This window comes from Penaeus japonicus, unplaced genomic scaffold (genome assembly GCF_977035675.1).
Source record: "Penaeus japonicus unplaced genomic scaffold, GWHDUDI00000001_assembly GWHDUDI00000029, whole genome shotgun sequence".
Taxonomy (NCBI): Eukaryota; Metazoa; Arthropoda; class Malacostraca; order Decapoda; family Penaeidae; genus Penaeus; species Penaeus japonicus.
In genome coordinates this window covers 20,480,572-20,495,571 of record NW_028234431.1, presented here as the reverse complement: position 1 = coordinate 20,495,571, position 15,000 = coordinate 20,480,572, and the positions used below count along the sequence as shown (strand labels likewise).

Genomic DNA, 15,000 nt, shown 5'->3' with positions numbered 1-15,000 from the left:
TCGTTGGTACATCCGCGAAATCGAAACGGAAGACATATCAACGGAAACTTGCAAAATCGGCAAACAAAATAAACGATAACCAATAGAGCATTCGATTAACAAAGGACGGTTATCTTTTCGTAAGTTCATACGACTAAACTTCTTACCAAGTTCAACTAAAGTTCTTCACCTCAAAAACACGATGTCACAAAACACGCAGACTCGCTCCCCGAGTTCGACCCACACTGACGCATGCTTAACGTGTCCCTGGTCTCGCTCCCCCCCCCCTTTTCCTACTCATATACCCCCCTTCCCCCTATTTTTCATTACTCATGTAACTCCCTCCTCCTCCTCCTCTTCCTCTTTCTCCTCCTCCTCCTCCTCCTTCTTCCTCTTTCTCCTCCTCCTCCTTCTTCTTCTTCCTCTTTCTCCTCCTTCTTCTTCCTCTTTCTCCTCCTCCTTCTTCCTCTTTCTCCTCCTCCTCCTTCTTCTTTCTCTTTCTCCTCCTCCTCCTCCTTCTTCTTCTTCCTCTTTCTCCTCCTCCTCCTTCTTCTTCTTCTTCTTCTCCTCCTCCTTCTTCCTCTTCCTCTTTCTCCTCCTCCTCCTCCTTCCTTTTCCTCCTCCTCCTCCTCCTTCCTTTTCCTCTTTCTCCTCCTCCTCCTCCTTCTTCCTCTTTCTCCTCCTCCTCTCCTCTTCCTCTTCCTCCTCCTCCTCCTTCTTCTTCCTCTTTCTCCTCCTCCTCCTTCTCCTCTTTCTCCTCCTCCTTCCTCTTTCTCCTCCTCCTCCTCCTTCTTCCTCCTCTTCTTCTCCTCCTCCTCCTTCTTCCTCTTCCTCTTTTCCTCCTCCTCCTTCTTCCTCTTCCTCTTTTCCTCCTCCTCCTTCTTCCTCTTCCTCTTTTCCTCCTCCTCCTTCTTCCTCCTCTTCTTCTCCTCCTCCTCCTTCTTCCTCTTCCTCTTTTCCTCCTCCTCCTTCTTCCTCTTCCTCCTCCTCCTCCTTCTTCCTCTTCCTCTTTTCCTCCTCCTCCTCCTCCTTCTTCCTCTTTCTCCTCCTCCTCCTCCTCCTTCCTCTTCCTCCTCCTCCTCCTCCTTCTTCTTCCTCTTCCTCCTCCTCCTCCTCCTTCTTCCTCCTCTTTTCCTCCTCCTCCTTCTTCCTCCTCTTCTTCTCCTCCTCCTCCTTCTTCCTCTTCCTCTTTTCCTCCTCCTCCTTCTTCCTCTTCCTCTTTTCCTCCTCCTCCTTCTTCCTCTTCCTCTTTTCCTCCTCCTCCTCCTGTTTCTCCTCTTTCTCCTCCTCCTCCTCCTGTTTCTCCTCTTTCTCCTCCTCCTCCTGTTTCTCCTATTTCTCTTCCTCCTCCTCCAGTTTCGTCTCTTTCTCCTCCTCCTCCTCCTCCTCCTCCTCCTCCTGCTTCTTCTTCTTCTCTCAACTCCGCTCGTCCTCCTCCGTCTCTCCTCTTTCATATCCCTTCAACGAACCCCCTCCTCCTCTTCTTCTTCTTTCTCCTCCTCCTCCTCCTCCTCCGTCTCTTCTTCTTTCTCCTCCTCCTCCTCCTCCTCTCTTCTTCTTTCTCCTCCTCCTCCTCTTACTCCGTCTCTTCCTCTTTCTCCTCCTCCTCCTCCTGCTTCTTCTTCTCCTTCCTCTTTCTCCTCCTCCTCTTCTTGCTTCTTCCTCTTCCTCCTCCTCCTCCTCCCCCTCTCTAGTCCCCGTATCTCTCGTGGCATCAGCTGGTCGATGTGGCCGAGAGTCCCCGAGTGCGAGAGTCAGCGGAGTCTGGAGGGCACTTCCGAGGAACAACACACCGTCTCGGAAGGAGAGGATAAATGATAGATGGTTCATTCTCCTCCTTTCCTCTCAAGTCTTCATTTTCTCTTGTCTTGCTTTGTTTGTTTCTTTATTTGGCCACCAGGCAGTCTATTTATATCCGTTTTTATTCATCTATTAGTCAGTCTATTTCTCTAGCTGTATATGTCCGTCTGTAGCAGTATAACTGTATATCTGTCTATTAGTCTGAAAAGAGAATGTCTTCTGGTCTATTTGGCTCCGTCTATCTGTGTGTGTGTCTGTCTCTGGCTGTCAATCTGTCCGTGTATCCCTCTTTGCCCCCCTCCCCCTCCCTCCTCCCCCAATCGTTAACCTCCCCGGAGCCAATTTCCCTCCCCAGCCTCTCTGAGATATGGAAGCATCGGTGCAGGTAATTAGCCAAATGACCCTCCGCTTGCTAATCGAGACTAATTAAGATCCTTCCAGCTTCCCTATCCTTGAGGGCGTCTCCGCTGGCCGCAGGGAAGGGGCGTGCGACGGAAATCACCCACGGATGGAACATAAACGCGAAATATTTTCTCTCTCTCTCAGCCAAGGCTCACAACGTGTACCTCGTAACGTCAGCTCCCGCTGGCGTTTCACTCCCGTTGGCGTTTCACTCCCGTTGAAGGCGCCGGCGAGCTTACGGGCTCCCGTCCCCGCCGCCCAATAGATGCAACCTCACAAACTAACACCGAAACCGGTCGGCACACTCGCGGAGAGAGAAACATGACGTCATCAGCCCGTCACATTCAGCGGAGCTCAGGCGATCATTTCCCTCGAAGAAGCTACATCCCGGACGTGGGGGCTTCGTCAGCTGTGACTCAGGGACTGTGTCAGGGCCGGAGGTCACGCGGCGCTATCTGTCTACGGAGTCGGTGCGGGTTGCCTCCTGGCTCGCCGGAGCGCTGGCGCTGGCGCGGGGTTGGGGGTCGGGCGCGGGGTGCATAAGTGGCAGGAAAAGAATCAAGGGAAATGTGCAAGTCAAGTCATGGCCCATGCAAAGGAAATATAAGCAAACGAGCAAACACAAATACACAAGTGCATAAATTTATGTTTATACAACCACACAAACACACGCACACACACACACACACACACACACACACACACACACACACACACATATATATATATATATATATATATATATATATATATATATATATGTATGTGTGTGTGTGTGTGATGAAGGTACACTCATCCAAAAAATGGAGAAACAACCATAATGCGGTGCCATCTAAAAATATCAATCAAGCGATATCTGAAGACTCTTAAGGGCCGAGTCATCCCATCGCTCTCCACACTCCACTACTTTTCCTCTCTCTACACACTCGTGCCTCGTCGACTGGCACTCCTTGCGGCGCTGGCACTCCGTGTGGCACTCCAGGGTACTCGGGGGCACCGCGGGGCTCCACAGAAGAATTTTACTGATTTGCCTTCACCTGCATGAATGCAAGCTGATTGAGCAAGTAACTGATGATGTTCGTATCGGAAGTCGTTCTCGTTTTCATTTGTTTTTATGCGGACTCTTATCGTTTTTATTTCTTGCCCACGTACAAATATTTATAGGATGCTGTTAGTAATCGTTGATCCTGACGATGAGAGAAAAATAACCCAAAGTTAGATAATAGAAATGAGAGAGATGAAAGCAAGTCTCTAAGCAAGTGTTAACAACAGATTGCCTCCCTCCCCCACACCTCCTTTCATAGCCACCCATCCACCCATCCACCCATCCAACTATCCACTTCCAGCAACCACATAACGTTATCACCAATTATGCGTGACGGGGATAGGGGAGGAGGAGGGAAGGAGAAAGGAAGGAGAAGGGAGGACAAAAGGAGGGAAAAAGGAAGGGGAGGGAAGGGAAGAAAAGGGGAAGGAAGGGAGGAGGGAGGGGAGGGAAGGGGGGGGAAAGGAAGAGGGAAGGGGAGGGAGGAGGAAGGAAGGGGAAGGAAAGGAGGAGGGAAGGGGAAGGAAGAGAGAAGGGAAGGGGACGGAATGAGAAGGAAAGGAAAAGGAAAGGAAAGAGGAGGGAAGGAGGGGAGAGGTGAGGAGAGGAGAGGAGAGGGAAGGTGAGGAGAAGTGAGGAGGGGGGAGGGGAGGGGAAGGGAAGGGAGGGGAGGGGAGGGGAGGAGAGATGAGAAGAGGAGAAGAGAGAAGAGGTGAGGAGGGGGGAGGTGGTTAGAGGAGAGGAGAGGAGAGGTGATTAGAGGAGAGGGAAGGAGGAGAGAAGGGAAGGGGGGAGGGGGGATATGGAGGGAGGGATAGAGGCGCAGCATGAACAGAAGGGGAAAGAGAGAAGGGTGGGGGTTGGGTGGGGTGAGGGAGGGCGGATGGATTTGTTGCGTGACCTTAAGATTTTTTATCTTTTCCTGGTCTTGGCCGCTTAACCTTGGAGATCCGAAGCTTGACCTTAACGTAAGGAGGAGAGGGGGGGGGGAGGCACGGTCAAACATTCTCTCCCATCCCAAACCCCTCCCCACTCCCATTCTCTCTCCCCTCCCCTCTCCCATTTTCTTCACCTCACCCCATCCCCTCCCTCTCCCCTCTCCCATTTTCTTCACCTCCCCCTCCCCCTCCCCTCCTCCACCTTTCCTCCCCCTCCCCCTCCCCTCCTCCACCTTTCCTCCCCCTCCCCCTCCCCTCTTCCATTTCCTTCACCTCCCCCCATCCCCCCACCCCCTCCCCCTCCCCTCCTCCCCCTCTCCTTGCTTGGCGCAGAAGACTCGCATATTCAGCGGCCAATCGACATAATTCTTCCTAATTATCTCCCTCCATATTCATCGCGCGATCGCTATGAGTGAACATGAGTCGCGGGGGTCCGGAGGCGCTGCTTGGAAATGATAATGAGGTTGGTAAATATAGCACTATGGCCTTTAATAGCCAGCCCTTTTATCGGGATGCCCAAGGGTGGCGTTGTTATCCGTAGTGTTATTATTGCTGTTATTATTGTTATCATCGTTATTGCTATTATTATTATTATTGGTGTTAATGTCATTCTTGTTATAATTATCATCATCGTTGTCTTTATTAATTGGTGCTACTAGTACTACGGCAATCTTATAATTATTGTCATTATAATTAATACTTACTTTATAAGTACTTACAAAAATAAAGCAACATCCCCTCCCTCACCCCCAATCCCTTAAAAAAAAACAGTAAAACAAAACATATCAAAGAAAAGCCAATATCCTTATACCCTCCATCATCCCCTTCCCCTCCCCTCTCTCCTCCCCCTCCTCCTCACATTCTTCCCCTTCTTTACCCCCCTTCCCCTTCCCCTTCCCCTTCCCCTTCCCCTTCCCCTTCCCCTCCCCCTCCCCGTCCCCAACAATCTCAACTATTTCAGAGTAAGCGGAACTCATAAGAGATTACTGCTCCCCTTCCCCTCCCCCTCCCCTCCCTCTCTCAGCTTTCATATATCTCTTTTCTCATTTTTCTTCACTTTTTGTTTCTTTCTGCCTCTGTCTCTCACTCCATGATATTTGGAGCAAGAGGTGGGCACAAAACTAAATGATGATGATAAGAATGATAATGACAAAGAATAAAGAACATAGATTAAACAATGCAAAGTAACAATATCAATAAATATAATAATAATAATAATAATTGACCATTAGTAAATCATTAAAAAGAATATCATCGCAAAATATAATAAATCTAGGCTTTATTCACTCACGCGAATCCAGCGACACAACAGCAAGAAACGACCTCCATAAAAAAAAAAAACATAAAAGAGAAAGAAAAAAACCGGACATGCCAGTGTGGCCTTTCGAATCTTACTTCTTATCATTTTCTTATCCTTTCTGGAAAGTCTTCATCTAAAGGTCAGGCGGCGATATGCGCTGACCGTCTCCATCAGTGGGATATCTTTTTTTTATTATTAATGTTGTCACCATTATCACTATGATCATTACTAATATCGTTATTAGTATTATCACTATCATTGTAATAGTTATTACTATTGTTATTGCTGTTATTATTGTTTCTTCTTCGGTGGAGGCAAACTGTGTATAGCTAAGAACGATTTACTCAGAATGAACAAAAATACGAACCAAAATCACCGTCAACACCATAATCATTACAAAATTCATATTACCTTGTTAAAACCCCCCACCCCCGCCCCCCCCCCACCCCAAAGAAAAAGAAAAAAAACACCACGCTTTACGACCGACAAACACACACCAATAATCCCAAAACCAACAAATTAAACACGCCAAGCTATAAAATGCGTGATAATCCGAAGACCTCCCACACCTTCATCCTCATACCGGTCATCAAAACGACAAAGTGAACACTAAACAGCTTTTAAAAAACTTTCAAACTAATCCTAAAAAAGAGGAAAAAGAAAAAGACAATGATGACGTCACGAGAGCCGATATTAAAATATGCAGCAGCAACATGCACTGTTTTGCAATAGGATATCTTTGACCGATAGGCTCTCACGCCCTCACTCGGACGCGGGCTGAGCGAAGGGACGGAAAGGAGAGTCATATACCGGCATTCCGCCGAGGGAGAGAGGGGGGGAGGGAAAGGGAGGGAAAGGAAGGGAAAGGAAGGGAAAGGGAGGGAAGGAGGGGAAGGGAGAAAAGGAGGGAGGAGGGAAGGGAAAGGGGAGGGAGGAAAGGAGGAGAGAGAAAGAAAGAAAAGAAGAGAGAGAGGAGAGAGGAGAGAGAGGAGAGAGAGGAGAGAGGAAGAGGGAGAGAGGAGAGGAGGGAGAGGGAGGGAGGGGGAGGGGGAAGGGAGAGGGAGGGAGGGAGAGAGAGGGAGAGGGAGGGAGAGAGAGAGAGAGAGAGAGAGAGAGAGAGAGAGAATAAAGAGAGAAAGATAAAATCACAGAGAAAGAAAGAGAGAGAGAGATAAAGAGAGAACGAGAGAGAAACAAAACAAAAAGACTCAACAACAAAACGAAAGACCAAGCAACAGCGAGCCGAGAGAGAGACAGAGCCAACCACAGCAAACAAAAACAAAATCATTCCGGCCAGCGCATGGACGGGGGGGGGGGGCTCAACCGCCGAGCTCGTTAGAATCAACAACCCAGAGATTGACAAAAGACGATCGGCCACTCCACAACGCTACAGAAAATACGAATATAGAAAATTGTAAATTAACTCTGGACAATTCTCGGTTGATTATGGTTGGTGAATCTTTGAGAGCTCTTTGATATCTGGATGGGATTTTTGTTTCTGAGAGAGATGTGGGATGAGTGGATGGATGGGAATTTGATGAAAGAGAGATGGGGAGAGAGGGAGAGAGGGAGGGAGGCAGATAGAGAGAGAGAGAGAGAGAGAGAGAGAGAGAGAGAGAGAGAGAGAGAGAGAGAGAGAGAGAGAGAGAGAGAGAGAGAGAGAAGAGAGAGAGAGAGGGAGGGAGGAGAGAGAGAGGGAGAGAGAGAGAAGGGAGAGAGAGAAGGGAGAGAGAAAAGGGAGAGAGAAAAGGGAGAGAGAAAGAGAGAGAGAGAGAGAGAGAGAGAGAGAGAGAGAGAGAGAGAGAGAGAGAGAGAGAGAGAGAGAGAGAGAGAAGAGAGAAGAAAGAAGAGAGAAGAGAGAAGAGAGAGGAGAAAGAGAAAGAGAAAGAGAGAGATAAATCCGTTCACGTTTACATAACACCGAGGAACACACAGAGAGTTTATAAACGTGCATAGACAAGCAGAGAAGAGAAAAAAAAACGGAGAAAAAACATAACAAAGAAGTAAGAAAGCAAGCAAGCAATAAAACAAGCAAGACAAGAAAAAAAAATGTAACACAACACCATGTATGTCTACGAATAAAACAAAACAAAACAAAAATCAGAAACGGCAGAAACAGCAACAATAAAAAAGTCGCACATGACCAGCCAATCGCCCCGGAAGCGCCGTCATCAGAACACAACACGAGAGAGAGAGAGAGAGAGAGAGAGAGAGAGAGAGAGAGAGAGAGAGAGAGAGAGAGAGAGAGAGAGAGAGAGAGAGAGAGAGAGAGAGAGAGAAAGACTCGGACACACACACACACACATGGTCACACGCGCGCGCACCGCAATAAGATCCAAAATACCATGTTATGGACACGCAACCTTGGTAGGGGGAGGGGGGGGGAGGGGGAGGGGTCGAGAGGATGGAGAGGGAGAGGGGAGGGGGAGGGGTAGAGGAGGAGGGGGAGGGTAGAGGAGGATGGAGAGGGAGAGGGAGAGGAGAGGGGAGGGGGAGGCTAGGGTGGTGTGAGGGAGGAGGATGGATAGGGAAAGGGGGAGGGGGAGGGAGGAGTGGTAGAGGTTAGTAAAGAGAGGGTGTGGGGGAGGAGGAGGAGAAGAGGAAAGGGGGCGGGGGGTAGGGGGGAGTTATTACGAAGGTCGCGTGGAAAATTTCTTCTTTAGGCCCCAGGCGATGTGACGATATGGGTTGCCGCGTGAAGGTTTGAAGTGGGAAGGGGGGAGGAGAGGAGGATAGGGGGGAGGAGAGGAGGATAGGGGGAGGAAGGGAGCGGAGGAGAGGAGGATAAGGGGAAGAAGAGAGAAGTGGGGGTGAGGACGACTGAAGGAGGGAGAGGAGGGTAGGGGAGAGAAGAGAGGGGGAAGAGGGAAGAAGAGGAAGAAAGAGATTATAAGAGAGAAGAAAGGGAGGGAGGGAGGGAGGGAGGGAGGGAGGGAGGGAGGGAGGGAGAGAGAGAGGGAGAGGGAGGGAGGGAGACAGATAGATAGATAGGGAGAAACTTTTTGGCTTAATATATTAGGTAAGTATATTAAGAAGTGTTTACTTAAACCTCAAAGGGATGAGGTAACATAGGTTATCCCCTTCTTAGTCCGTCTTTGACAGATGAAAATAAAACAAAACAAAACAAACAAACACCACATCCGTACTAAAACCCTTCACAGCAACAAACTTACAAAACGATTACAAAACAACAACTTCCGCTCCCCCCCCAAAAAAAAAATGGCGGAACGAAGGTTGGGGCAGCCATGACGGGCCTTGGTGGGTATCGTGGGCTTGGGAATGGGTTGGGGTTGGGGTAGGGTGGGGTGGGGAGATGGGGTATATGGGGGGTATTTCATTCTCTCTTCGATCTTTTGGCTTTAGTTCGCTTTGGGTTTTCCTTGGTTTTATGTGTTATGGGTTAGTTTTGTGTCGTTGAGGGGATGCGCGGGAGGCTGGGTGAGACGGGGGAGGGGGAGGGGGAGGGGTAGTAGCACGGGGGGAAGGGGAGGTGTTGGAGTGAACATCTTTTACGTCTTCAGTCGTGTCTATTGGTGAATAATCTAGATTATGAAGATTGTCAAAGGCTTCCTATAATTATTACATAAGTGTTCATGCTAATCAAGATGCTAATGCTAATGATGATAATAATAATAATAATAATAGTAATAATAATAGTAATGATGATGATAACAACAATAATAATGATAATGGTAATACAAAATACATTACATCATCATGATCGTAATAGTGATAATGAAAACCAATAAGATTAACCATGATCGCAACAAAAACAGCAAAAATAACAAACACTATATAAGCAATAATCACGCTAAGCTTTCATAGACGTCAAGAGTTATAATGACAACAAGACCAACAGACAAAAATATGCAACAAACCAGAAAAGTCTGAACTAAAAATAATAAGTAAATAATAACAATAAACAATAATGATAATAAATAAATAAATAAGTAAAAAAATGGATAAATCATAAAAATAAGTAAAAAATAAAAATAGCAAGAACACAAAATAAAAACCAAGATCTGACATGAGCTTCGCCTCACGCCAATACTGAATAGAACATGACATGACCTCAGACACAATAACAAAAAGTAAGAGCAAAAAAAAAAAAAAAAAAAAAAGATGAAACATAGTAGAGAAAGAAAGGGAGAAAAAAGGAATGAAAAATTGACACTATAAATAAAAATACATTTCGGATTTTTCTACGAAAGACCAACATCATAATAATGCAAATATTCCGGGAGGATATTTTCTGCAGTGGTGCAACGTGCAATTCAGCTGGATGCAAAATAATACGATATTTTTCCCTCTCTTTCCACCCATCCCGTGAGTGCACATTTCTTCGACACACACAAGGGGAAATACCTATTATTACCTCGAATTCTCCATCCGTTCTTGGGCAGGGAGGGGAAAAGGAAGGGGAAAGAAGCGGGAAATAAAGAAAGAATAAAAAGAGATTAAGTGAGGGAGGGGGGAGGGGGGATGGAGAAAGAGAGAGAGATGGAGGAAGAGGGGAACATAAGAGAGAGAGAAGGGGGGAGGGGGCAGAGAATGGTATGGAAGGGAAGAAGATGCAACAGCAGAGAAGATAACAGACAGAAGAGGAGGAGAGAATAGAGAAAGGATGGAAGGAAAGGGAATAGAGATGGAGATATAGATGAAGATGAAGATGGAGATGGAGAGGGGGTGTTAAAGGAATGTGGAAGATCCCGGGGGAGGGGGGTTAGGGGTCAGAGGTCGAGGGAGGAGCAAGGGAAGGTCGAGCCGAGACAGGAGAGGCAAGAGCACCTCGGCCGGCCCGCTGACCTTGGCCTTGACCGTGGAGGGAGGACGCGCGCTCCGCCAGTCATCTCGCCGCTGTCGCCTCCGTCAGCGTCGTCTCACGCGAGACGAAGGCCTCCCGCGACGCTCTCCGGCGCGGACGGGTTAGGGGAAGGGGACATGGGGGAGGGGCGGGGGGGAGGAGGAAAGAGGATGGAGGGAGGGGAGGGGCGGGAGGAGGGGAAAGAGGAGGGAGACATGGGGGAGGGGATGAGGAGAGGAGGAGGTAAATCTGACGGAAATACAGGAGACGGGGAGACACAGGCATGAAAAGAGAAGGGGAAAATGGCAGAGGGAGTGAATGTGAAGAGGAAGAAGATAGAGGAGGTAGGTAACTCAGGATGGAAGAGAGGAGGAAGAGAGGGAAACGGGAGGAGGCCGAGATGGAGACAAGTAAAATATAGACTCACGAAAAAAAAAATAAAGCAAGGAGCGAACCCCTTGAGCGTCCGTGTCCATCCTCCTCGCCGGCTTTATGCACCCCCCTCCCTCTCCTCCTCCCCCCTTTTCCGAGGCGCTGCGTCGCTCCCCCGGCAGGTAGCGGCGGCGGCGTGTCGCGGACGACCTTGGAGCCCGGCCGTGAAGAGGGGAAAGCCCTTGAACCTGACCCCACCTTCAAGCGACCCCTCCCCCCTCCCTCCCTCCCTCTCGGCCGATGTTCAAAGGTAATGAGATCATGATCATAAAGACTCCCTTGGTAAAGACGATACGGTATTGGCAGACGGCTTCGGGGCTTAAGGCAAGCGCTTGCGTTTTTAAACTGGCGGAACTTCACCCTTTCTTGTGTTCTGATTTTCCTAATCAGTTTATCGTACGACCTCTGTTTGGTTTTCACTGTGATTTTATGAGAGGCGATTCTGATTGACGTATTTCACATGCATGTTGCAGGAGACTGAAGACCTTGATCTATATCACATAATATTGCTAAATTATCAGAAACATTAATATGCATATCACGCACGGCCTCCTCTCATGTTAACTTAAACAAAAATAAAAACAGGCACTTGGTGGAAGAGAATAAAAAAAGGGAAAAATGCACTCGTTAAAAAAAAAAACATATAAATAATAATGATAACGATAATAGTATTAATGACAAATGCACTTGGGTGGGAAATAATTGAAAATGCTTTCCTGGCCGTCTCTGGAATAAAATGCATTCAAAGACGCACGCACGCACGCACGCGCGCAGGAGCGGAGGAGGATCCTCGACCAGGGGTATCCTTCGCCGTCAACACACCCTTCCCGACTCTCCTTCTACCTGACTCATCCCCCACCACTCCCCCCTCCCAACTTCCCACACGACCTTGAGGATGTTTCACTACCAAAACCAATCCCTGGACGCTTCCCTGGGAACTCCTCGTGGCGGCTCCTCATTGTGGGACTCTCTCTTTCTACTCCTCCCTCTCTCTCTCGCGCGCGCTCTCCCTCCCTTCTTTTAGCTCTTATTATAGCTCTCTTTTTCTCTTTCTCTTTTCCTTCCTTCAGATTTCGCTCTCTCTCTCTCTCTCTCTCTCTCTCTCTCTCTCTCTCTCTCTCTCTCTCTCTCTCTCTCTCTCTCTCTCTCTCTCTCTCTCCATTCTACCTCTGACATGGTCTCTGTCGGCCAGTCTCGTCTGTCCCTCGTCTTTTTTTTATTTCCTGCTTTTGCTGTTCTTATTTGCCTTCTCTCTTTCCCTCTTCATCCTGCTTTCCATCCTCCGCCGGAATGCTCTATTTTCAGCATTAAAGCAATAAATCCACAAGAAAATGAAACCGACACATGATAACGCTGCATTAGAAAAACCTAAACCAGAAAATAATAGTCCATGAAAATCCCAGAACATAAGAAAAAAAAGAAAAAAATGAAGCGTCATCCACAGCGAAAGAAATCGTGATTCACGGATGTTTACGACCCAAAAATCACGAAAACTTCCGGGAACGTGATAAAAAAAGAAAAAAAAAAGGAAGAAAAAAAAATAACGTCCCGCTAATCCAACACTACAATATCTTCCCAATTACGAAGGCTGTCGTGGCGGCACTCGTCTCGCATTCGTTATCAATCCCCCGTTTTCCAGCGTCGGACCCAACGCGGGCGGGCGGGCGGGCGGGCGGCAGGAGGCCAGGCGAACCCGGGGGTGACGTCACTCGACATGAATCCGGTGGCCACTGGAATTTGTAGCGTCTGTCCTGCGCGCTTTTAGTGTTCTTTCTTTCTCTGTCTTTGTTTCTCTCTCCTCTCTCTTTCTCTCTCTCTCTCTCTCTCTCTCTCTCTCTCTCTCTCTCTCTCTCTCTCTCTCTCTCTCTCTCTCTCTCCATCTTCAGTTTCAACTCCTTCCCTTCCTCGTCCTTATTCTCCTCCCTATTTCCCCTAAATCCTCCAATTATATATACGAATATAACCAGTGAATATAACTAGTACCTTCGTCGGTGCATGGTCGAGCGGCCGGACATCCGGGATCTGGAAGACGGACCAGCCTCCTCCCCAACCCTTAGCCCGCCCAATCGTCCACTGTAAACCATATATATGTGTATATATATATATATATATATATATATATATATATATATATATATATATATATGTATATGTATATGTATATATATAAACACACAGACAAACACACACACACACACACACACACACACACACACACACACACACACACACACACACACACACACCTTTATATACACATAAATATACATACACATACAACTTTATATACGTATCATATATTCAATTCTTAGATAACAATAACTGATTCACTGGAATTAATTTGGTTATCATGTTTCTGTATATTGTAGCATTTGGCTAAATAAATTTATGTCTGCAAACGATGCATTGACAATGCATCAAATTTGACAGATTAAGCAAAATGCAAAACGACCAATAACAAAAGAAACAAGCCTTTATTATGTAAAACATATTGCACGTAATTGCAATTCCACTCAGACCTTCAAGACGCCCAACCTCGGTTTTGTTGCAAGCCAACTGGAGATAAATCACTGCAGGATATAATTGCCAAGTCATTTGCAAAAAAATATTTCAAGGTTATAAAGAAATGTATACGCAAAATAAACAAATGCAATTGGAAATACCGTTTGTAGTAATTTACTATAACACAGTTGCAATATGCAATTGAAGCGCTCGATTGAATTGTAACTCAAACACAGATATTTACATTTTCTCTTACTTCGCATCACATACAGGACGCCCTAATTTAGAACTAATGATTTCTCTCTATCTCTCTCTTCTTCTCTCTCCCTCCCCCTACCCTCTTTCTTACTCTCACTTTGTCTCCGTTTCGTCTCTCTCTCTCTCTCTCTCTCTCTCTCTCTCTCTCTCTCTCTCTCTCTCTCTCTCTCTCTCTCTCTCTCTCTCCCCCCGTCTGTGTCGATCCTTACCGGTATCCCTAATTTGCATCCTCTGCGTCATCTTGTAAGAGGTGTGAACTCAGGCCTTCATCATGCCCCGAGGATGTCGAGATGCAAGGGCAACAAACTCACTCCCTTCTTGCTTTCGTTCGAGGAGTTTGATCGATACGCCATTGTGATTTTTAAAAAGTCTCTCTCACTCTCTCTTTTGTTTCTTTTTTTTTCTTTACTCTATATTCATTTTGTTTTCATCTTTAGCATGTGTTACTTGTTCACCATAGTCCTCTTTTTCATCTCCATTGTTTTTTTTTGCTTCTTAATTCTTATCACAAATTCGTCAACTGTGTATATTTTCATATTCTTTCTTATTTTTCTCTCCTCTGTCCCTCTCCCATCCTCATAAATACCTCAACGTCATGCGCACAAGTTCCCCCTCCGAGAATTCAGGGGAAACGACCTTCCTTCTGCTCTTCCCTGCTCTTGAGAACCCACAAGAGATTAGTAATTGTTCTAATTCTTATTTCATTATTTTCCTAGGCAAGGAGCTAGTCCTCAGGATATTCTTATTCTTTGTTTCTGTTTCTTTTCTTTCTTCACATATCAGAGCTTAGAATAAAACTTTTAAGCTAAGTGGACGAAAGGATGACGAAACATAATCACCGCTGCGTCACAAGGTCTCAACACACGAGCTTAGACGTCTGCCTCGAAAGTTCGATTCGTATCAGAAGCCAAAGGAATTTCCGCTCATTTCTCTTTGCTTCTTCTTCAAAACACCAGAGACCATTTCACAAAACCAGTCCTTCCAAAACAAAAAAACAACACTCGATCTCGATCTCGCAGCCCGGAGGACAGGCGAACTACTACTCCTTGAACCCTTACAAGAACCCGGAAAGGCACCAGCACGCACCCAGAGGAACTCCACTCAACGGCGCGGACGCGAACGGGTCCTGCCTGACCACGGGACACTCGGAGCGAGACTAGCGGCGTCCCTTCGTCGGGTACACTGGCACAACCACACCGGAAATGGCGACGATAGTAGGCGCGTTAGAGAAGAGTGACTGCCACACTCGCTCTGATAATTTATCGCAAACACGCAGGCTAATTCGACAGCCTTGATGCATGGGGCTGCTTGGTCGACCTCGGCGATGAGAAACATTTTCTTAATTTCTTTTGATATTCGTTTATTATTTTCATCTCTTGCACCATATGTGTGTTTCACTGCAATTCTATCCGTAGGTTCTGGTGTTAATATGTTCAACTAGATGGCGAAACATTCTGACTTGTTAATAAAATTGCAGATTAAAAAGCCTATACTCTAAGGACGGTAATTGAAAGATAAGGCATTAGGATTCAAATCACCC

General features: G+C 46.9%; 1 protein-coding gene and 1 long non-coding RNA gene across 2 annotated transcripts in view; both read right to left on the bottom strand.

The window, feature by feature from the left end:
• LOC122253478 (uncharacterized) overlaps positions 1–15,000 on the bottom strand; it is an 85,765-nt gene that overhangs the window by 7,868 nt on the left and 62,897 nt on the right. The gene's annotated exons all lie outside the window — the stretch shown is intronic.
• Positions 13,806–15,000, bottom strand: part of LOC147468407 (uncharacterized) — a 1,551-nt gene continuing 356 nt past the window's right edge. Inside the window, exons 1-2 of the long non-coding RNA XR_015192481.1 lie at positions 14,547–15,000; positions 13,806–14,438 (exon numbers count right to left, since the gene is read on the bottom strand). The exon at positions 14,547–15,000 is cut by the window's right edge and continues 356 nt beyond it. This is a non-coding gene — a long non-coding RNA (uncharacterized LOC147468407). The remainder of the gene's footprint in view (positions 14,439–14,546) is intronic.